At 44.6% G+C, this 22,937-nt stretch overlaps 1 long non-coding RNA gene across 1 annotated transcript in view; it reads right to left on the reverse strand.

Moving 5' to 3' along the window:
* LOC129637758 (uncharacterized) overlaps positions 1-22,937 on the reverse strand; it is a 49,125-nt gene that overhangs the window by 5,552 nt on the left and 20,636 nt on the right. The window contains exons 2-3 of the long non-coding RNA XR_008707566.1: positions 12,085-12,158; positions 10,548-10,761 (exon numbers count right to left, since the gene is read on the reverse strand). This is a non-coding gene — a long non-coding RNA (uncharacterized LOC129637758). The remainder of the gene's footprint in view (positions 1-10,547; positions 10,762-12,084; positions 12,159-22,937) is intronic.

A 22,937-nucleotide genomic window follows, 5' to 3' on the forward strand; every position in this document is an offset into this window, starting at 1 on the left:
TATCTTAATCTTTCTCTTTTAATCATCTTCTTTTTGTTCACTTAAGCTTATTTTCAAAGGAAACCTTATGTTTCTATCATACATGGAGAATCAGCTCCACTAATTCTAATTAAAATACAAAAGCACAATCATTACTATGAGCGATTGTCTTTCCCCCATTTCTCTGATTTCAAAGAGAATGAATTTCTACACAACACTCCTAGATTCTTGTCTATCCTTTCTCCTCTCCCAGGAGGGGTGAGAATTTACCTGGTGGTGAGCACAGTCCGCATTTCTTGATTGGTTAGGTGGAGCTAATTTATCAAAAATCCTAGTTTCTGTCTCTTTCTCCTTCCCTCTCCACCCAAACAGGAGTCAGGCAGTGATCTGGGTAGGTGGGTCTGCTCTTCAGACTCACTTTCCCTGAGGTGGGCTTCCCACAATGCCAGCGAGGTGGGGAGTGCATTAGTAAGGATGCCTGAAGCTAACAAAACCAGGTTTCAGCTTAGCCTTTGTCATAATAAAATGTCATTGTAATCTCTCATCTGCCTTGGGCTTTATCTTTTTTTCTCAGTTGGCTCAGAATTCAAGTGAATGGATGGATCCATTATTATACTAAGTGAAGTAAGCCAGAGAAAGACAAATATCATAGGATATCACGTATATGTGGAATCTATAAAAGTGATACAAATGAATCTATTTACAAAACAGAAATAGACCCACAGACATAGAAAACAAACTTCTGGTTACCAGAGAAGAAAGGAGGGGAGGGATAAATTAGGAGTTTGGGATTAACATACACACATTACAATATATAATATAGACAACCAAGAAGGACCTACGGTATAGTGAAGGAAACTATACTAAATATTTCATAATGACCTCTAAGGGAAAAGAATCTGGACAATAATATATATGTGTGTGTGTATTACATATATACACTTTGAATACATATATACACTGGATCTCTTTGCCATACACCTGAGACTGACAAAACATTATAAACCAACTATACTTCAACTAAAAAATGAAAAAGAACTCAGGTGGCAAGAGTAGGGTTGTGCTTTATTGGCTCCCTCAAATCCTAACAAATATTTTAAATTAAAAAAAATTATCAATGTGCTACCTACAATTCTCTCACATACCAACAGTGAGGCATTCGTCTCACTTTGGGATATGCTAATAATGGACAATGATTTGAGACAAAGAAATTTATCTTGGTTTTCTAGCTAGAATAGATTACACTTTGCATTTACCTTGACGGATTCTATTCAAAGAGTTAATGATAATCGTTTGTAATACTTGGGGCTCTCAAAACTGAGAGCAAAACCTAAGGTATTCTTGTGGTCAGATGTTTTCTTCAGGAGCAGGGTGATAGTCAAAAGATTAAAAAGACTTGCACAACATTGGCTGTGACCAACGAAAACAGATTCCAGCTGTGTGTAACCAGGATGGCCTGCTTCAGTCTGGGGACTACACCACGTTCTTGGAGGCGCTGCTACCCAGAGTGAGTTCTGCAGACCAGAACCATCAGCATTCCCTGGGAACTCTCAGAAATGCAGACTCTCAGGCCCCACTTCAGACCTGCTGGGTCAGAATCCACAGTTAACATGATCTTCAGGTGACTCCTATGTACATGAACGTATGAGAAGAAGAACAGTGCATTTCTTCACTTCTAAAACTCTACCAGTGGGGAAGGGAGAAATGAGGTGTTATTGCTCATCAGGTATGAAGTTTCAGTTATGCAAGATAAACAAGTCTAGAGATGTGCTCTATGTAACAGTGCATTTGATAAACACTCTGATACTGTGCACTTCAAATTTTGTTAAATGGATAAATCTCATGGTAAGTGTTCATACCACAATAATATAATAGTAAGTAGATCACAAAGGAACACAAAGAAACTTTTGGAGGTGATGATGAATATGTTTATCACCTTGATGGTGGGATTGGTATCACAGGTATATGCAAATGTCCAAACTCATCAAATTGTGTAAATTAAACACGTGTGGGTTTTGAAATACAGTTATATCTCAATAAAAACAATTAAAAAAAGAGAGAGACAGTACTAAAGATTTTCCACCTCCCCAAAACAACAACAACAGAAGCAAAAGCACCGCCAGGGGATATTAGTCTGCAGAACCCACCTGGAGTGGTGAGGCTCTCTGTAAGACAGGCATGGAGGTCACTAGACTCTGGAACTGGGAGAAAACTTTCCAGGCATCAAAGTTGTGTCTGCTCCCCCAGCTGCCCTCTTGGGGCTTCTGGCAACAGCAGCAGTGCCCCAGAATCTTATGTGGGTCCCTGGACAGCCAGGTACCAGGCCTCCCATTGCCAGTGTTTGCTGCATCTCCACTGTCAAGAAAAAAGTTACTTCCAAGAAAACTTTAGAGAGTGCCTGAGTTAACTTTCTCGGAATGTTCAAGTGAAACCTTTGATTATAAAAGAAAGAAATGTAAAAAGGAAAGATCTACAGCAAATAGGGCAAATGTTAACATTTGTTAAATTTCTACGGCAGGTGCATGAATGTCTGTTATGCTATTTTTTATATGTTTGAAATTTTGAAATTGAAAGATTAAAAATCTATTAAGTAAAAATGATAGATTCCTAGCTGAGATCAGAAAAATTGCCAAGGAAAATATAAAAATCATCCAAAACTCCACCGCCCAGATATACATTTGGGGTTTTATCCTTTCGGTTCCTTTTCTTGTTCAAAAGGAAATTTAAGATTTGCATTTTTTATTATAACTAGTCAAGCACATGCTTTTAACTCCTTCAGAAATTTCAACTGAAATGATCACAGGCAAATAAATAAAAATGAGTGGGTTGGGGGGGGGTGGGGGTGGTCAGACTCAGGAAACAGGAATCTTGCCAAGCAACAAGCATAATGTGGGATGTCCACATAGAACCCCAGCTCAGAGTGATGGGGGCAGGGCAGGACACAGGCCCAGGGAGCTGAGTCCCCTGGCAGCAGGCCAAGCCACTGGAGGCACTTCCGCACTGAGCTCCTAATGAGGGCACTTAGAGGAGAGGGCAGTGTCCTACTAACTTCTGCTGCCAAAATAAACTCAGAAAGGAAACTGCTTTGCCCAGCAGGAAACTTCTCTCCTGCAATGCTGACTCCCAGAAATTCACTTCCTACTCACCACAGGCAACCAAAGCCCCAAACTAGCAAAGGAAAATTACAAAAATACAAGCTTCCCCATCTCCCGTTTGTCTGAGACAAATAGATCAAACAAGGATCTTGTGGGCTCACTGCCAGAATCTATTCTGTTTAAAACCCAGGAATGGACAAGATCTCTCTCTCTAAAGATGCATAAGGAGAACAAAATTACGGGGGGGGTGGTGGGGACTAAGATTTGGGAATTTAAATCAAGATTGTGCTGAGATGTAAGCCAAGAATAAAGAATTATTCTTATTTCATATTTTCTTGTGATTTTAAAAGGCATTCACTCAGTTCAGTTCAGTTGCTCAGTCATGTCTGACTCTTTGCGACCCCATGGGCTGCAGCACGCCAGGCCTCCCTGTCCATCACCAACTCCCAGAGTTTACTCGAACTCATGTCCATTGAGTCAGTGATGCCATCCAAACATCTCATCCTCTGTTGTCCTATTCTCCTCCCGCCTTCAGTCGTTCTCAGGTTGTATGTAAAAGGCATTACATTTTATTTTTTTTTAATGGTAATAAAGAAACACTGGTTTTAGCCAAAAGACTTAGTTTCCTCATCTATAAAAAGGGCTATTAATGGTAGTCCTCACCTCACAGAATTCTCAGGAAGATTAATGTCAAAGACTAATATATGTCAAATGTTTGGCAAAACAGTCACTCATATTACATATTCTTAAAAAAAAAAAACCAACTTATCTAATTTTAAAATGCAATGAACAACATTCATTTCCAGAGGGTGGATTTAACCTACATGTTTATCTCTCTATTCCTTCCCCAAATTCCACTGAAGTGGTGAAAAGTAAGAATCATAGTAGTAACCTTAGAAAAGAAAGAATAAGCAAGAAGTTCTGGAGAGTTCCTGCAAGATAGTAAATGGATGCAGACAGACTGACAGAAAACTCCATCAGGGCTGAGCACGTCCTGTCCACCTTGTGGGCGAGGCCAGACAGCTCACTCAAGGCGCCTTGGCTGGCCCGCCCCTCACAGAAAGTAGTGCTGCCCGAGAGGTGAAGGAGGAATGGGCAGCAGGGGATGAGGCCCACTCTAATAAAGAATGAAAGAAGCTCTCGAAGAATTTTCAAGTGCTTCTTTGGATCCACGGTGTATGTTGATTTTTCCTTTAGCAGGAGGAGCTGTTGGCAGGAATTACACAATGTGTGTGTGTGTGTGTGTGTGTGTGCGTGGGGAGGGGATGTGGATGTGGGTATGGGGGTGTACATCCCTGTCTTTGCATCCCTGGGCCTCAGGAGGGAATAAAATGGCAACTTGAGGAGCAGTAGAGAGAGATGCCATCCCTCCATCAAAGACAACAGCAGCTGTCCTTTGCGCCAGAACATGTCATTTCAGACTCCTCAGCAGCTGTCTTCATTCCTCCAGGGCCTGTACATCTTCCCCAGAGCAGGAGGACTCCGAGAGACACTGCTGATTGTTAATAATTTCCATAATCCTCAGTATCAGCTACTAAGCCAGCAGCCTACTCCACACAAGCTAGAGTAATTTATTGTTGCAGTTAATGGGCTGTTTTATAGGAACCCACAATTATAATTGGATGTCAAGTGTTGTGAATCTCAGCGGATGGAAAGCGACAACCACTAGGGCCTGGTGTTTAATTTTTTAATGTGATTATTAAATTTCCCATCTCCTTGCTCTTCTATCTTCTCTCAATGTGGCTTCCAGCTGTGGCCCTGTCTTCACCTGTGCTGTCTTCTCCAGCCTAGAGTCTTGACATCTCCTTCTGCTAAATCTGTTTCTGGATCTGTCTCTTTTATATTGAGCATGGGTAGAAAGCCTGGACCCTACAGAAATAGGGCAGCTGCCAACTTTTCTGATTGGGAACCTCCCCCAAAAAACAAACCCATCTAAGAAAGTATCCCAAGTCTTCAGGTTTGCTCATCTTGCTTTGCACACAGTACTTGGCCTGGCAGCCCTAGCCATCCAGAAGGAAACCATGGGGAGTCCCTGGCTCCTTCGACCCAGGGGCACAGGCTCCTGGAATGGACCACCGTGGCATTCTGCCATCAGAATCTGTCCTTAGAGTTCTCCTGCTCCAGATTCGAGGACACAGATTAATCAGGAGTCACCAACAGCAAGTGTCAGGGAAGTGATATAGTTGTTTGGGAAAGTGGCAAATAGATTGAGGAACCATGCAAAACAGGCTTTTCTGTATCTACTCCTGGGTGAGGAAGAAGTATGGCCTTCTTCTAGTCAGCATGAGGAAGACCACCCAACAGATGAGATGTTAGGGGCTGGTTGAGCAAGAGAAGGAAAGGACAACCATGGAGATGCAGGCCAGGATGTCACTACCTGGGAGTGGCCCTGAGCCCGCCTGCCTGGTCCATCTCAGATTCAGCTCAGTCAAGAACCCCGTGTTCAAAGCCAGACACAGAGCCTAACGGAGCACAAACTTAGTTCCAAGGCTAGCCAACATCCAAGCCAGGTGAGGACCCAACAATTTCCAGGGCAGTTCAGACACAACCAAAGTCTAATGCAAGTATAACCCTAGAGCCCTCTCCAAAGTCCATTCTTGAGCACTGCCAAACTCTCTGGAACAGTAGCCCTGAATTCAGTCCTGCTGAAAGCCCATAACCAGGGCCCAAATCCCAAGTACATGGCTGGATGAGGAAGAAGATGAGGAGTCAAAGACATCACCTTATTGGAAACCATCATCCATTAAACATTCCTGAATCTAGAGCTCTCTGACCTAGCAGTTCTCTGCTGAGAGGGAATTGTACTCTGAATAGATTTGTCTCATAGCTCCCCAACACCATAATTCTCTGGGGACAGAGGTTGTCTACCATTCAACTAGGAAATCCCAACTTCAGCAGAGGGCCCAGAATAATACATGTTTGCTCAATGACTAGATGGAACATGGAGTCAGTTAAAAAGAAGATGGTCTTTGAGTCCATCAGACCTGGATGAGAATGCCTTCTCTGCCACATCTTAGCTGTGTGACTGCGAGCAGGTCCCTTGCCCTCACTCTGCTGTGAAATAATGTGAGGAAAAAAATGGAAAAAAAAAACACTTTAAAAACCACCTGGCACAGAATGTTGGTTTCCTTTTTCTTTCTCCAAGGGCAATGTCTCCAAGGCCAGAACTAGACAATATCTTTCTGTTCTATCTATCACAAAGTGCAGAATCCTCAGAGGGTTTCAGATTCCTAGAGTCCTTGTGACTCACTGAACCTGCTTCACCATCCTGCTGCCCAGCTTTCTACTGTGCATCATTTCAGGATGGAGGCTCCATAGCTTCCTGTATTAGACATCTAATGTCACAGCAGGGCTGCGTAACAAACAACCACAAAACTTCAGGGGTGTACAGCAATAAGCGTTTATTGTTGCTCATGAGTCCCTGGGTTGGCTGAACCCATCCATTCATCTGGGTCATCAGCGAACACATGATCTGACGTGTCTGCAGTCAGCTGGGACCCTCAGTTCTACTCTGTGAGGTGTCTCACCCTCTAGAAGGCTAGCCTGAGCTACTTCACATGGCAGTGGCAGGCTTGCAAGAAATGAATGGAAGCCCACAGGAGCCCCTGAGGCCTAGTCTCAGACCTGGCACACTATCACTTCCATAGTGAGTAACAAGGCCAGCCCAGTTTCCAGAGCAGGGGCATAAACTCTGCCTGTTGATAGGGGGAACTTCAGAGCCATCTTGCAAGGGAAAAGAATCCAGAGAAGAGAAGGACTGTGACCACTTTTTGTAATGAATCCACTATACCTTTTGGCCCTTCTTCAGTCTCTCTGCTTTTGAGAAGGTGGATAAGAGACTAGAAGGAATGATATGCTTGGACTAGGGTCAGAAACATTTGGGTTCTACCTCCTGTATTCGCCTTTTTGAACCTCAGTTTCCTCATCTACACAGTGATGTCAACAGTAAGAACTGCAGATCCTTAGTCTAGTCCCCTGATTCTTTGGGGCATCTCCAACCCTCTGTTACTAAGAACAGGAAGAAAAATCTAAGTAGCAGATTGTCAAAATCACTTCTGGTGGTGGCCCTGAGCCTGCCTGCCCTACAGGGGCAAGGACTGATACTCTATGCTGTCCTTCTCAGATCCCAGGTCAGCCATGGCCTCAGTGTCCAGAGCCACCAGTCATCAGGAGGGTGGCCTTTAACTATTTCCCAAGAAAATGGTTCTCCAGGAAGCTATGCCAACAATCAAAAAGGAAGTCAATGTGGACAAGCAAGTGCATGATTTACTATCCAGTCCATTTTCACCAAGGTCTGGGGGAGAAGCCAGAAGCATGCTCCAAGTCTCGTTCTCTCAAGGTAACTTTGGTACATACACAAATGTTTCCCTGCTGCCCTCAACTCCTGTCTATTTCCTCCCAAGGTGGTCCTAACTGGGCCACACACAGCTCCTTCCCTAATTACTACTTATTTCTTTTGCACTTTCCCCATTATAATGTTAATATCCTAATGTGTGAGTCTTATTACCTGGGCAACCAGAAGTGTTGCCAGTGTGGATTCAGTCTTGACTGAAACCTAAACTCTCCACTTGATTAAAATCACTCTTGAGGTCAAAGAACAAAAAACATCCCAGTTTCACATGTCTTATTTCTTGATTTTGTCTCTGTCCAGACAGAACTTAGCTGACCTCTATGGTTTCTTCCAAATGCACTCCAAATGCACAAAATATAATTCATTTTACTTCTACTCAACAGCCACAATATCTTATCTCCTTCTATAAGCAGATTCCCCTCTGATCAATACTGCCTACTCAAGACCTGCCTCGTGGGGTTGGGGTTAAACGGATAATGCATTTAGGTGCTCAGTATGGTACTCAGTACATAGCGAACAACTCAATAAAGATTAATGGCCAGTGTTACTCTAACTGTTAATATTAGCATTAGTATTGGTCTGTAACCATCCTCCTTAGAAGTCACCCAAGTCTTTACATCAGTTGTTACTCCCTCACCCTATGTCTTTTCTGCAAGACAAAAACTTCCTCCCACCCCAGGCTGTTTAATACTCTCCTTTCAGGTAAACCCAGGTCAAGGAACTGTTTCCATCTCAGTTGGCAAAGAAGCTCCAGGGCCAAGTCCAGAGAGGAAGAGAGAAGAGACCTCACCCAACACTTTCTCTCTTGACTCCTGACCCAAGCAGAGGTCAGTGCCGTGGGGAGCCGGTGGTCCTAGGGAGGTCCCTGTGGGTTTCCCTTCAGAACTAAGATGAGGAAACCAGCAGCTGGCAGGAAATGAATATGACACAAACTCTCTGCTGGAATAGCTATAAATAGGGAAAGTCAATGGAGTGGAAAGAAAAGCATTTAACAGCTAAGTGTGCTTTGCAACAGCAGGCTCACACCTCATTTTATCAGACATTATTTACACAAAAGAAGGTGTGATGGTGCTTATGGCATCATTAGGCATGGATTACTTCCTTAACTGTGAATACAGAAGCCCAGGGGGAGGCAACCACTCTAGAAGTCCTCAAGGACACCAGGGAAGCCAGGCACAGACTCAGTAGCCCTGGAGTCAACTGGAAATGCCCTTATCACCCCCTTAATCATCACCGCCTCCCCCCCCCCACTAAGTTCTCCACTCACCAATAACAAATATAGAGTTGATACGAATCTCTGAATCAAAAGTCAGGATTGCAAGAATGGTCACACCTTTCTATTCTTAATACCCAGCCTTACTGGCACGGCTAGTGTAATCAATTTGTTACCTGTACAGTCCCAACGGTGCCCAGTGCTCAGAAGAAAGTTGGTTAAATACTCTGCTGTAGCTGTGGATGTTCTTCATAGTTTTTTTTAACAAGATGTCCTGCATTTTCATTTTGCACTGCCTCTCTGGGCAGTGGACATCTCTTACACTTTAGAGCACTTGAATGTAGAAACTAGTGTTTGCTTCTTGTGTGAAGGCTGCATGCTCACTAACATCCAAATGTTATTGAATGAGGAGGGCATGAAAAAGCTGTAAGGGGAGCAAATTTTGCCATCCCCAAAGTCTCTTTGGCATGTGGATCATTTGATTGTTTTAGCCCAAAAGATGACTGAGGAAGAAACTTTGACCTTTCCTTAACTGCCTTAAAGAATTTAGATGAAGGAGCTGTTCCAGGAAGGATCCTGTCACCATAGATAACGATAATGTGAACCAGGTGGGATAGACAGAGAAGTTCTCTGCATTCCATTGTCTCTGCGTATCCCAGTAAACATTTGTTTACCAAACATTTGCTTTTCCATCTTCACCTGACTTCCCTTCCTCCCCTTTAAAATCCCAAACTACTACCCCCAACATCCTCTTTTGTCCTTAGCTGAAGACAGTAATTTAAGGTGCGAGTTTCAGCCACAGTTGGTGAGTTATTCATTTTCCCAGATCTCTCCTATGTATACATGTTATTAAACTTTTGTTTAATTTTCTCCTATTAAAAAAACCTTAGTAAGGTTTAATAACCCTTAATAAGGCTCAGCTGTATTCCCCATTCTGAGCTTCATGGTTCCGGAAGGGGCCTCCATCTGTGATCCTCTGCCCTCCCCCAGCTCACCCCAGGCTATGCTGTCAAGGATCTGGGTTCAGACACAGTGCCAAGGGTGGGGGCACAGGATCTTCCGTCATCAGCCACCTCTGAGAGCTCTCTCATTCCATCTGTGTGGTGCCTTCAGCAGGGAGTTTTCCCTGCTGCTTTCTCCCCAGCCATAGGACACAGGGGTCTCTGGCAATGCTGGGAGCCCAGGTCCCTTTGATCTTATTTCCCTGGACATATTATGTAACCATTTCTCCCTGGGGTCATTCCGTCTTCCCACTGCTCCACGGGTCCACTGGCCACTTTCATACTCCAGCTTGGGGGATATCTTTTTTTCTTAATCTGAGGAAAACCCCCTCTGCCTTTCCTGAGCCTCTCAAGCTTTGCTTCCTCCCACAAACCCATCCTTAACTTGTTTAGGTTTTCAGAACAATGGCAGAAATCTCAGGGGATACTTCGGCCTTCAGCCCTGACACATTCCTTTCCCAAGGCAACCAAACGCCAAATCTGCTACCTGCCTGCCTGGGAGGAAAGAAAAGGGAGAAAATGCAAATACTTGTTCACAGTATTATCCAAACACTGTGTGAAGTCCCTTCAGTCATGTCTGACTCTTTGCGACCTTCTGGAGCATAGCCCGCCAGGCTCCTGTCTGTGGCATTCTCCAGGCAAATATACTGGAATGGCTTGTCATGCCCTCCTCCAGAGGATCTTCCCAACCCAGGGATCAAACCCACATCTCTTATGTCTCCTGCATTGGCAGGCAGGTTCTTTACCACTACTGCCTCTTGGGAAGCCATCCAAAGACATCCAAAGCCATTTAAGAATCTCTGACTACATGTTCTATCCACCCAGGCAGTCTGTCCTTTCAGGAACACACCTAGACACTCTGAGGGTTGATGGCTTGTTTTAACTAAGACTTGAAGATAGTTACTCACCCACCACTCGCTGCTGGATCAGGTTGTCGGTGCTGGAGTGTGAGGTGGTCCAGGGAGGAGGTAGATGGTAGATTCTTTGGAAGCTCAGGACAGAGGTGGGCAGGACCCTCACAGGCTGACCTCATTCTGCAGCTTCTTTCCCACATCACTCTCTCTTGCATTTCAGAGACTCCTCCAAAGAATAAAGCCACCACACTGCAGACCGGCATTAAGTCTATCAAATACCAAGCACCAATTTCTATTGCCTGGTGTAGGAACTTTCTAGAAAGATGAATGCCCACACTTCCTAGCTGTCTTCTCAGGATGAGCTAGAGCTTAGATTTCTAACAGGTCTCTTGGGAGGGCCAAGATTCCACCAAACTCTCCAAATTCTCACCGGGTCAGAGTAAAGCCAGTCTCGGAGGTGGAAGTGTTAACTGGATTCCCCACCCACCATCTCAGTGATACCAGCTTCAGCTCAATTGCCTCTAGGTAATGAGAAATTTGTTACTTCTAAGACAGTCAATTTTGGTTATAGATCACTTTGACTACTAACTTTTTTCCCTAAGAAAACTATCTTTAAACCAAATAGAAGAGTCCATATATCTCTTGCTTGAATGTATTTTCCTTAATGCAAAAAGAGTTGGAAATTTAGAAAATAAATGTCTTAACAAGAATCAGAGATGATTCCTTGTGCAGTTTCTTCCATTTTCTCTCATTTTTGCTTCATTTACTAGATGATCTTTGGAGAAGGGACTCCTTTTTGAGGGAAGATGTCATTGAGCTCCTACACCTGATTTATGACAGAGTGTATTAGTCAGTATAAGCCTGCTGCTGTAACAAACAACCCCAACAGTCCCGTAGCTTAATGATAAAAGTTTATGTCTTTTTTACAACGTACTTGTGGCAGGGTACCCACTCCAGTACTCTTGCCTGGAAAATCCCATGGACGGAGAAGCCTGGTAGGCTGTAGTCCATGGGGTCGCTAAGAGTCTGATATGACTGAGCAACTTCCCTTTTACTTTTCACTTTCATGCATTGAAGAAGGAAATGGCAACCCACTCCAGTGTTCTTGCCTGGAGAATCCCAGGGACAGGGGAGCTTGGTGGGCTGCCGTCTATGGGGTTGCACAGAGTTAGACACGACTGAAGCGACTTAGCAGCAGCAGCAGCAAATTCTTTGCCTCTCCTCCAGCTGAAAGCTGGAGAAATTTCCCCTTAATTTAAATCTGAACTGGCCCTTATGACTGGTTTGACCAGTGGAATTTGGCAGAAGTGATGCTATGCCAGTTCAAGGTGTGATCTTTAAAGAGGCTGCACAGTCTCTGCTTGTACTCTTGTGTGGAAGCCTGATGCCATGTAAGAAGTCAGATTACTCTGAATTTGCCATGCTGTGAGGAAGCCAAAGCTGGCATGAAGAGAGGTCACATGAAAAAAAGAGAGTCAGAGAGAGGGGGGTGCTGCCCACCACCCAGATGTTTCAGCCACCCCAGCATCAACATGTGAATGAAGATGCCATCGTGAACATTCCAGTCCCATTCTATGCCTGCCCACCTCACCTTAGCTCAAGCTTCGAGTGACCTCCACAACACCATCCTTCTTGACCATCACCCAGATGAGATGATCCCAGCCACTGCGAGGAGAAATGCAGAAAACAGAGCCTCATGGAAACAGCTCAGACCCCTTTAGTTTTCTAAAGATGACACCCCAGGTGTGTGTGTGTGTGTGTATGATGATGTTACACATACACATCTTTGCCCTTTCACCTGTCACCTAGATCTTTAGGCAGGAGGCCCTAACAGGAATTATTTCTGATTTAGGTTACAGGATCCCAGAGCCAGGATATCCAGAGGTCAGAGATGACCCCTATCAAGGGTCAGCAAGACCCCAGGAAAACAGTATACATAAACCCACTGTTCAAAATCCCTCAGTTTTATTGTATTTTATTTTTTGCCTGATCTTATTCAAAATTTCTTCTTAAGGATATTTTGGTTGATTTCAAAACAAATTATTTTATAAGCCATGGATAATTCACTTTCCAACTGATTTGTTGCTTACTAAATAACTCCTACCTTTAAGTTACTGAATTCTCCCAGGTGCTTTGTAGTGACAGGCTACTGGTGTACTGTTAAAAGCCAAACTATCCACCTGTGATGCAGGAGACCTGAGTTTGATCCCTGGGTTGGGAAGATCCCCTGGAGGAGGGCATGGCAACCCACTCCAGTACTCTTGCCTGGAGAATCCCCATGGACAGAGGAGCCTGGTGGGCTACAGTCCATGGGGTCACAAAGAGTCAGACATGACCGAGCGACTAAGCACACACACACACAACACACACACACACAAGGGCCAAATTGCCTAGGTTTGAATTCACTCTGCTATTTACTGTATGTGGGACCTTGGGCAAGTTGCTTGACCTCTCTGGTTCTCTGTTTCTTCATCTGGAAATGCAAATAAGAGTATCTACCTCACAGAGTTACTGTGAGGACTGAGTTGATATACATCAAGAGGCTGGTGTAGTATCTGGCACAAGTGTAGCTATTATTGATGAGCGTGTGCCCAGCAGGGAGAAGGGCACTGCTGAGTTCTAAGGTTGAACTGGCTTGGAGTCTGACTGGTTCCAGGATTTGCCAGTGATAGTGGTTGCCCTAGACTGGGTGTCCTAGAAGCGGGCCTTGAAACAATGATTCACATGAAAGTCATTTACCAGAGACGCTCTCAGAAGCACCCTGTGGGAGGTAGGAATGTGGGCCTGGGAAGGGAAGGCTCTGAGTGTGGGCATGGCATCAGGCAGAGTGGCTTCTGCTTATGTAGCGGAACCTAACTGTAGGCAAACGATACACCTTCCCAGTGCCCATGCTGCAGTCACTGATACCTTAGTGAGAGCTGAGTTTTATCGAGCAAATGCCATTGTTCTAGGTACTGTGCCAAGTACTTACCGTTGTTTATCTCATCTGATCCTCAAGATCTGATGAGCTATTCAGTTCAGTTCAGTTCAGCTCAGTCGTGTCCAACTCTTTGCAACCCCATGAATCGCAGCACGCCAGGCCTCCCTGTCCATCACCACTCCCGGAGTTCACTCAAACTCACATCCATCGAGTGGGTGATACCATCCAGCCATCTCATCCTCTGTCGTCCCCTTCTCCTCCTGCCCCCAATCCCTCCCAGCATCAGAGTCTTTTCCAATGAGTCAACTCTTTGCATGAGGTGGCCAAAGTACTGGAGTTTCAGCTTTAGCATCACTCCTTCCAAAGAAATCCCAGGGCTCATCTCTTTCAGAATGGACTGGTTGGATCTCCTTGCAGTCCAAGGGACTCTCAAGAGTCTTCTCCAACACCACAGTTCAAAAGCATCAATTCTTTGGCGCTCAGCCTTCTTCACAGTCCAACTCTCACATCCACACACGACTACTGGAAAAACCAAAGCCTTGACTGGACCAACCTTTGTTGGCAAAGTAATGTCTCTGCTTTTGAATATACTATCTAGGTTGGTCATAACTTTCCTCCCAAGGAGTAAGCGTCTTTTAATTTCATGGCTGCAATCACCATCTGCAGTGATTTTGGAGCCCCAAAAAATAAAGTCTGACACTGTTTCCCCTGTTTCCCCATCTATTTCCCATGAAGTGATGGGACAGATGCCATGATCTTTGTTTTCTGAATGTTGAGCTTTAAGCCAACTTTTTCACTCTCCTCTTACACTTTCATCAACAGGCTTTTTAGTTCCTCTTCATACTAACAGGTAAATGATATCCCAAAGTTTCCATTTAAATAAATATCTGATGATGTTTGGGGCTTCCCAGGTGGCTCAGATGGTAACGAATCTGCCTGCCGTGCAGGAGTCCCGGCTTCAGTCCCTAGGTTGGGAAGATCCCCTGCAGAAGGTCCTGACAAGCTACTCCAGTATTCCTGCCTGGAGAATTCTATGGACAGAGGAGCTTGGCGGGCTACAGTCCACTGAGTCGAAAAGAGTTAGACATGACTGAGCGAATAAGCATGCCCTGATAATGTTTAATTCACGAAATTCTACAGATGAAAAGTCATATCCAAGACATATTGTCTTCCTTTAAATAATGGCTGAGAAGAAATGCACATTTATTTATCATCGTGTTGGGTGATGCAAACTTCTCTAGCGCAGTGAAACCTGGGACATGTTTATCTGCAGTAACTGCAGGGTTATTCATTCTTAAGCGAGGCAATGTGTAATTGTGGTGGAGCTTGAAGCCCTTGGTCTGGTAAGGCCCAAGGTCAGTGGCAGCCTGGAGGTTTCATCCTGAGCACCAAACCTTGATTGAATAGCTAGTACTTGGAAAAATAGTCGAGGTTATCCAGGCTTAGCAAGATAGACTGCCGTGATCACGCCTGCATGGCTATGGTGGTGGATTAGTCACTAAGTCTCCTCCAACTCTTGTGACCCAACAGACTGTAGGCTCCTCTGTCACTGTCTTAGTCCCTTTAGCTGCTATAACAAAAATACCATAAACAGAGTGACTTATAAACAATAGAAATTTATTCCTCATGGTTCTGGAGGCTGGGAAGTTTATGATCAAGGCACCCAGCAGATTATGTGTCTGCTGAAGACCAGTTTCTCAGTTCATAGACAGTCCTCTTCTTGCTCTGTCCTCACATGGCAGAAGGGGTGAGAGAGCTCTCTGGGATCTCTTTTATCCCAGTCACATGGGCTCCACCCTCATGACCTAATCACCCTCCCGAAGGTCTCATCTCCCAGTTCCACCATGTTGGGCATTAAGTTTCAACAAATGAATTTGGTGGGGAGGGGGGTGGGGCACAGCATGCAGACCAGAGCAGACTGGGAGTGAACTGTATGTGCCAAACCTGTAAGAGCACGTCAACTGGAGGAAGTTTACTCTAATAATTTCATTTTGCAGATGAGCAACCTGAGACCCAAATGAGTCATTTACCCAAAACTGTAGTGAGAGACAGAGCTCGGATCATACACCTGAGCTTGTTGAATCCAGGGCAGATGCTGGCAACCACTGTGGTGTTATGACAGTCTCCTAACTTGACACCAGCCCCTGCCTGCCTTCAGGGAACAGGGCATAATGGGGACTACTGCTGCCTTTAGGCCCAAGATCCAAGTTCCATTCCTACCAACCCTAACGCAACACATTCCTGCCAACCCCAGTGTTCCTGGGTACAGGGGTCCCAGCCTCCTGGAGGACAAGCAGGCTTTGAGGATGCCTGGCTTCAGCCCTGCCTGTCCAGTCCAGCAGTCCAGGGCATGTCTTTGCCTTGGCTCACTTCCCCCAACCCCTTTTCCCTCCCCACCCCCCGCAATCATGGCAGCGCCAGCAGTCAGGGAGTTGGTGGCCCACGTGCCAGCGCTCCCCTCCCCAGACCTAGGGCTCAGCTATTGATCCTGGCGCGCTCCCCGCAGCCTCCTCTGCCAAGAGAGGCAATTTACCACCAGCTACGAGGTCACGGGAGGGGCCCAGCCGCCCACAGGCGCTTTTACGCTGCTATAAAAACCATTTAAAGGGCCACTTTGTGAGCCACAGCGCGGAGGAGGAGGAGCGAAGCAGCGGAAGCCGCGGACCCACAAGCCTTGAAGCCTCCTTTCGAGCCCGCAATCAGGGAGGGGTTGGGGTGTGTGTGTGTGTGTGTGTGTGAAGATTCTGGAAAGCCCCACAATCTTTTCTGCCCGCTCCCCCATCTTCGGAAGAGGCTGCAGGAGCTGCGAGGCAGGCCCCCAGGGGAACCGCCCCGCACGCCGCCCGAGTGGGCAGGACCAGAGCAGGATGCCCACTGACCTTTGTAAGTCAGATCACAAAGCCCGACCCTAACCCTCTGGTCACCACTGGGTGCCTGCGCCCTGCTCTATGCCGTGCAGCCCAGGGCCCCTTGCTTCCCTTTCCGCCTCTGTAGCCGCTCTGGAGGGAGTCTGTACAAGTATCATCAGGCCCACGTCTCAGAGGGAAAACTGAGGCTCCAGGAAGTTAAGTGACTTGCTCAGGATTTCACAGCCTGGATTTAAACTCGGATAGTCCACCTCCAAAGCCAATGATCTTAATTACCTAAAGACTCTGTCTTACCCACACTCTGATAAAAGCCATCACTTCAGCCTCAAAAGCCAGCTGCATAAGGACGACGTGGTTTACCAGCCGCTAACTTCGGCCATAATAGGGAGCCATTAACATCACCCCGTCCCCAGCCCCAGCCCCGCCCCCAGTGCATTTCAGGCTATTCCTGTCTTTCAGGTATGTTGGCTCCTAAATGCCCTTCCCGCTCTCCTCTGCCTGTTCAGCTAGCGCCACCTGCAGGTGGAGCTGGTCACTGTTTCTTTGGGGCCACCAAAAGACATTTACTCGTTCATTCAGCGCGTTTTCCCACAGACATTTATTGATTTTTGCTCTGTGCCAGGAACACGGAACTGGGCTGGAGGCCGCGGGACACAGGTACTTACAGTCTAGCAGGGAGACAGACATTTAAACAGGCAATTATGCAGGACAGACGGATAGTGAAAGGGGAGAGAAGCGAGGGAGGGCTTCCAGAGTAGGGCTGCCCTTACTCAGCCAACCTCTCCCCAAACGCCTTGAGCTGCCACATCGGTGTCCTCCCACCAGAGAGACCAAGGAGCCCTTCGACTAAGAGCCCTCAAATTCCGCCTGGCGCTCAGGACCCTTAGTGATCCTTAGCAGAATCCTTCCCGCTCTCGTTCTAGATTGATTGGTCCTCAGAAGCAGCAGCTCCTCCTCTTGGGCTGAATCTAACTTGTCTGCCTATAACCTGGGTTCCACACCAGCCTGGGTTTTCCAAGAGTTAGCTGCACAGATGGTCCCATCTCTTGAATCATCAGTATTTTTTCACTCTCCCTCTGCCCCTAAGCATAATTCAGTGCCCTGAGCTAAACAAATGACCCTTGGCTGTGCCACCATCTTTCTTTTTTCACTGCTACACTTCTCTGCAAAAAGTAACCTCTGTTCAAACCCCCTGTATCCTCACTCTAAGCCAATGTGTTAATGCCAACAAGGCTACCCCTCTTTAAGCATTTTGCTGTCTGCCAGTCGTGTGTCATTTTACATGCATGAGTTCAGCCATTTCTAACACAGTCGTGTGAATTATGATCAGCCTTATCTTACAAATGGAGAACTGAGGCTCTAGAAAGAGAGGGTGAAATAAATGGCCTAGTCATACCACTGGCCTCAAATCCTGCCTCTAACCATCTAGACTTAATGAACCCTCCAAGGGGACAGCCACTCATCATTACTCCCTGGTAGGTTTGAGGCACTTGATAAATATTTGTTAAATGAATAGATGTTCAAACCCTTTAATGACTTTTTGCCATTAATGATATTTTCTGCAAGGTTTTATAATTTAGTAATACATACATTTGGTAGTAAAGTTATATGTATCATTGTGTCTCAGAGTCCCAGGATTCCTTTATGAATTAAGTATTTTGAAAAATAAAATAGAGTGGAATTCAATATAATTCTCAACCCATCTATCTTGTGTCTTCATCTTTGCTGTCAAAATGCCAGTGCCTTCTTAAACAGGAGAGAATGCAGGCTACATATTAATTTGGTTTAGCTCATGGAGTACACTCAGGCATGCACAGCACAAAAAAAAATCAAGAAGGAGACAAATAATCAAAAGGGATGAATTTGGTAAGTCCTGTATGAAAAAATGCAAGTCTGAAAATATTTATTGGGATAAACATACACATTAAAGAAAGATTATTCAGCAGACAGAAAAAAAAAGATATTCATGAGAATAAACTAATACACATTCAGAAAATGTTTCAAAGAAACTAAAAATTATGTCCGAAATTCCCTTAGGCAAATCAAAGGAAATCTCCTGATATTTATACGTACATGCAACCAGGTGAGTTAGTTTCATATTAGTTGCCACCAATCAGAATGGGTTAGGTTCCGCTGCAGTAACAACAGCAGTAACAACAGTTAAGCCTCAATTCTCAGAGGCTTAACACAGCAAAGGGTGTTTCTTGCTCACTCCACATTTTCAACCTGGGTTGAATGAAGCTCTGCTCCAAGTTATCTTTATTCCAGGACGCAGACTGATAATACAGCTTCTACTTGGCATATTACTGAGATGTGGTAAACCATGTACCTAACATCAGGAGGAATGACATATGTCACTTCCGCTCACATTTGACTGACAGAAGCAAATACTGCTTTGTCTGAACTCAAAGAACAGGCATGTATAACTCTCCTGCAGGGAAGGTTGCACATAAGCCCTGAGCTCAGACAAACTGGATTTAGGTAAATGGGAATCCCACCTGGGTTTCCCAGGTGGCTCAGTGGTAAGCAATCTGCCTGCCAAGCAGGAGACATGGGTTCGATCCCTTGGTTGGGAAGATCCTCTAGAGGAGGAAATGGCAACCCACTCCAGTATTCTAGCCTGGGAAATCCCATAGACAGAAGAGCCTGGCGGGCTACAGTCCATGGGGTCTCAAAGAGTCGGACACAAATGAGTGACTGAGTATGCAGACGTGCAAATGGTTATCACTATTTCCTTCCTCCCCTCCCTATACATTCCTCCCTTTAGGTTACAAATTTTAATGTGCATAAAATTTCCACTTGGAAATGAGTTACAATGCAGATTTCTGAGATCTACCTCCAAAGAAGCTGATTTTGAAGGTCTAAACTGGTCCTCTGGGATCTACGTGGTCACTACAGGTAAACAATGTCTAGTAGTAGAAAGAGCATTTTGAGCAACACTGATCTAATCTCGATGAAACTTGCTATGTGGATCCTTCTCATATCAAATGACCTTTCCTCACTCCTTGCTCAAGATGGATACAACCAAAATCCCTCAGAATATCTGTAACTTAGAAATTCAAGAGATACAACAACTACATACAATGTGGGATTTCTGGACCGGATTCTGAAACAGAAAAAGGGCATTAGGAGAAACATGGACTAACACTGGGCTTCCCTTGTGGCTCAGCTGGTAAAGAACCCACCTGCAATGCGGGAGACCTGGGTTTGATCCCTGGGTTGGGAAGATCCCCTGCAGAAGGGAAAGGCTACCCACTCCAGTATTCTGGCCTGGAGAATTCCATAGACTGTATAGTCCATGGGGTCGCAAAGAGTTGAACACAACTGAGTAACTTTCCCTTTCACTTTGACTAACATTAGGGGAAATTTGACAGAACTGTACTGATGTTAATTTCCTGGTTTTGAGACTCAAACTGTGATTATGTAGGATGTTAATGTTAGGCGAAACTGTATGAAGGGTACATAGGAATTTTCTACACTATTTTTTTTCAACTTTCTGTGAATTTAAAATTGTTTTCAAATGAAAAGTTAAAAACAAAGTTATTATAAAGATAGTCATCTCATGGGATCATGGTGATGTTAAAAGAGATTATACACATAAAGAACATGGTGCTATATTGTACAATCTGTCTACTGCTCCCTACAGAACCCACGTAATGCCCTGCCTTCTGCAGGTACTTTCTCTATAAGTGCTTGACATGTTGAATTAGCTTGAGAAAAAGGAAAAACAAACGAACTTTATGTCATACCACTTCATTCTTATGATAACTCTGTGAAGACGGTACTTTACCTTCATTTTACAGATGAGGTCTTGGAAGTACCAAAGGGTTTACAGCTTACAGGCTTGAATGCAATTTGTTTCTGCCCTGGCTATAGTGAAACTACTCTCGCCCACAGCACTCTCCAGCCCAGGGGAACAGCTTTTCGCTCTCTCCAGCACCACCCTCTCCAGCTTCCCAGTCTGTACTTGCAGCAAACAGGGCTGCTTATGCCAGTTTCCTGCTCCAGCATTTGGATTTCATTAGCAAGCACAATTCTAATTGAACTTTTATTCACTAGCCACAGCTTGGCAATTAATCAAGCTTCTCCCAAGCTCAGAGCCTATGTTCACTTCCTTTCACCAAGAGAGAAAAGAAAAAGAAGGAAAGAAACCTCAATCCTCATTCCTAGGGCAATGTACCCTGCTCTTGTTCTGGTTTCCACGTCTCCCTGTGTTCCCAGGACACCGTGCACTTAGTAATTTGTAAAGAAGGCTGTTAGATTCAGATGGTAATCACAGTCCCCTTCTAACACATTCCCTGGACTCCTGGCCTCATTAGAAATCCTCTCATCACTTGCTTCCAGCCTCTCACTTGCAAGTAAATGCTGGTGTCTGCTCTCCTTCCTGCCAGAATCTCAAGACACCTCGTTTACTTTTTTCTTAATGTAACATTTATTGTTGTTTCCCCAGTTCTCTGATTAAAGACAGAATAATGTTTCTTGCAGAAAAATCAGAAAATGTGAAAAATCACAGAGGATAGAACTGAATCATAATGCCACCAGCCGAAAATATATGGAGCTAATATATGGAGATGCAAGTGATCTTTGATTTTCTTAAATACAGCTTTTGTGTAAATTTTCCATTAGATGTCAAAACTCCTAATTCAGAGATCTAAAATGCAAGTGAGAACAGGGTTAGTATCACCACATCACACAATGCCAGGGTACACCACTCATATTAGTCTATGCGGATGATACCCTCTGAACTTGTGTAGTGCACAGTATTTGCGGTTGTTCTTGATAACTGTGTACAAGGCCTGAGCCTGGAAATTGTAGGTAAACTAAAGGATGAGGGCAGCACCTGAAAATCGTTGTTAACGGAGGGATATGACATTGTACAGGAGGCAGTGACCAAAACCATCCCAAAGCAAAAGAAATACAAGATGGCAAGGAGGGGGAGGCCTCATCCTTTGTCTGAGGAGGCCTTACACATAGCTGAGAAAAGAAGAGAAGCAAAAGGCAAAGGAGAAAGGGAAAGATATACCCAACTGAATGCAGAATTCCAGAGAATAGCAAGGAGAGATAAGAACGCCTTCTTCAATGAACAATGCAAAGAAATAGAGGAAAACAACAGAATGGGAAAGACTAAAGATCTCTTTGACAAAACTGGAGATATCAAAACTGGAGATATCAAGGGAATATTTTCTGCAAAGATGGGCACAATAAAGAAACAGTAAGGACCTAACAGAAGTAAAAGAGATTATGAAGAGGTGGCAAGAACACACAGAACTATACATAAAATGTCGGACCTGGATAATCACGATGGTGTGGTCACAAACCTAGACCCAGACATTTTGGAGTATGAAGTCAAGTGGGTCTTAGAAAGCATTACAACAAACAAAGCTAGTTGAGGTGATGGAATTCCAGCTGAGCTATTTAAAATCCAAAAAGATGGTGCTGTTAAAGTGCTGAACTTAATATGTCAGCAAATTTGGGAAACTCAAGAGTGGCCACAGAACTGGAAAAGGTCAGTTTTCATTCCAATCCCCAAAAAAGGCAGTGCCGAAGAATATTCAAACTACCACACAATTGCGCTCATTTCATGGGCTGACAAGATAATGCTCAAAATCCTTCAAGCTAGGCTTCAATGGTACATGAGCCAAACTTCCAGATGTACAAGCTGGATTTAGAAAAGGCAGAGAAACCAGAGATCAAATTGCCAACATCTGTTGGATCATAGAAAAAGCAAGAGAATTCCTGAAAAACATCTACTCTGCTTCATTGACTATGCTAAAGCCTTTGACTCTGTGGATCACAACAAACTGTGGAAAATTCTTAAAGAGATGGGAATCCCAGACCACTTACCTGCCTCCTGAGAAACCTGTTTTCAGGTCAAGAAGCAACAGTTAGAACTGGACATGGAACAACAGACTCATTAAAAATTGGGAAAGGAGTATGTTGAGGCTGTATATTGTCACCTTGCTGATTTAATTTCTATGCAGAGTACATCATGTGAAATAGCAGGCTGGATGAATCACAAGCTGGAATCAGGATTGCCAGGAGAAATATCCACAACCTCAGATATGCAGATGAGACCACTCTAATGGAAGAAAGGGAACAGGAATTAAAGAGCCTCTTGATGAAGGTGAAAGAGGAGAGTGAAATAGTTGGCTTAAAGCTCAACATTCAAAAAACTAAGACCATGGCATTTTGTCCCATCACTTTACAGCAAATAGATGGGGGAAAAGCGGCAACAGTGACATTTTCTTTGGTTTCAAAATCATTGCAGATGGGTACTGCAGCCATGAAATAAAAAGACACTTACTTGCTCCTTGGAAGAAAATCTATGACAAACCTAGGCAGCATATTAAAAAGCAAAGACATCACTTTGCCAACAAACGTCCATCTAGTCAAAGCTATAGTTTTTCCAGTAGTCATGTATGGATGTGAGAGTTGGACCACAAAGAAGGCTGAGCACCCAAGAACTGATGCTTTTGAACTGTGGTGTTGGAGAAGACTCTTGAGAGTCCCTAGGACAGCAAGGAGATCAAACCAGTCAATCCTAAAGGAAATCAACCCTGAATATTCCCTGGAAGAACCAATGCTGAAGCTGAAGCTCCAATACTTTGGCCACTTGATGTGAAGAGCCGACTCATTTGAAAAGACACGGATGCTGGG

The sequence above is a fragment of the Bubalus kerabau genome, chromosome 23 (genome assembly GCF_029407905.1).
Source record: "Bubalus kerabau isolate K-KA32 ecotype Philippines breed swamp buffalo chromosome 23, PCC_UOA_SB_1v2, whole genome shotgun sequence".
Lineage (NCBI taxonomy): Eukaryota > Metazoa > Chordata > Mammalia > Artiodactyla > Bovidae > Bubalus > Bubalus kerabau.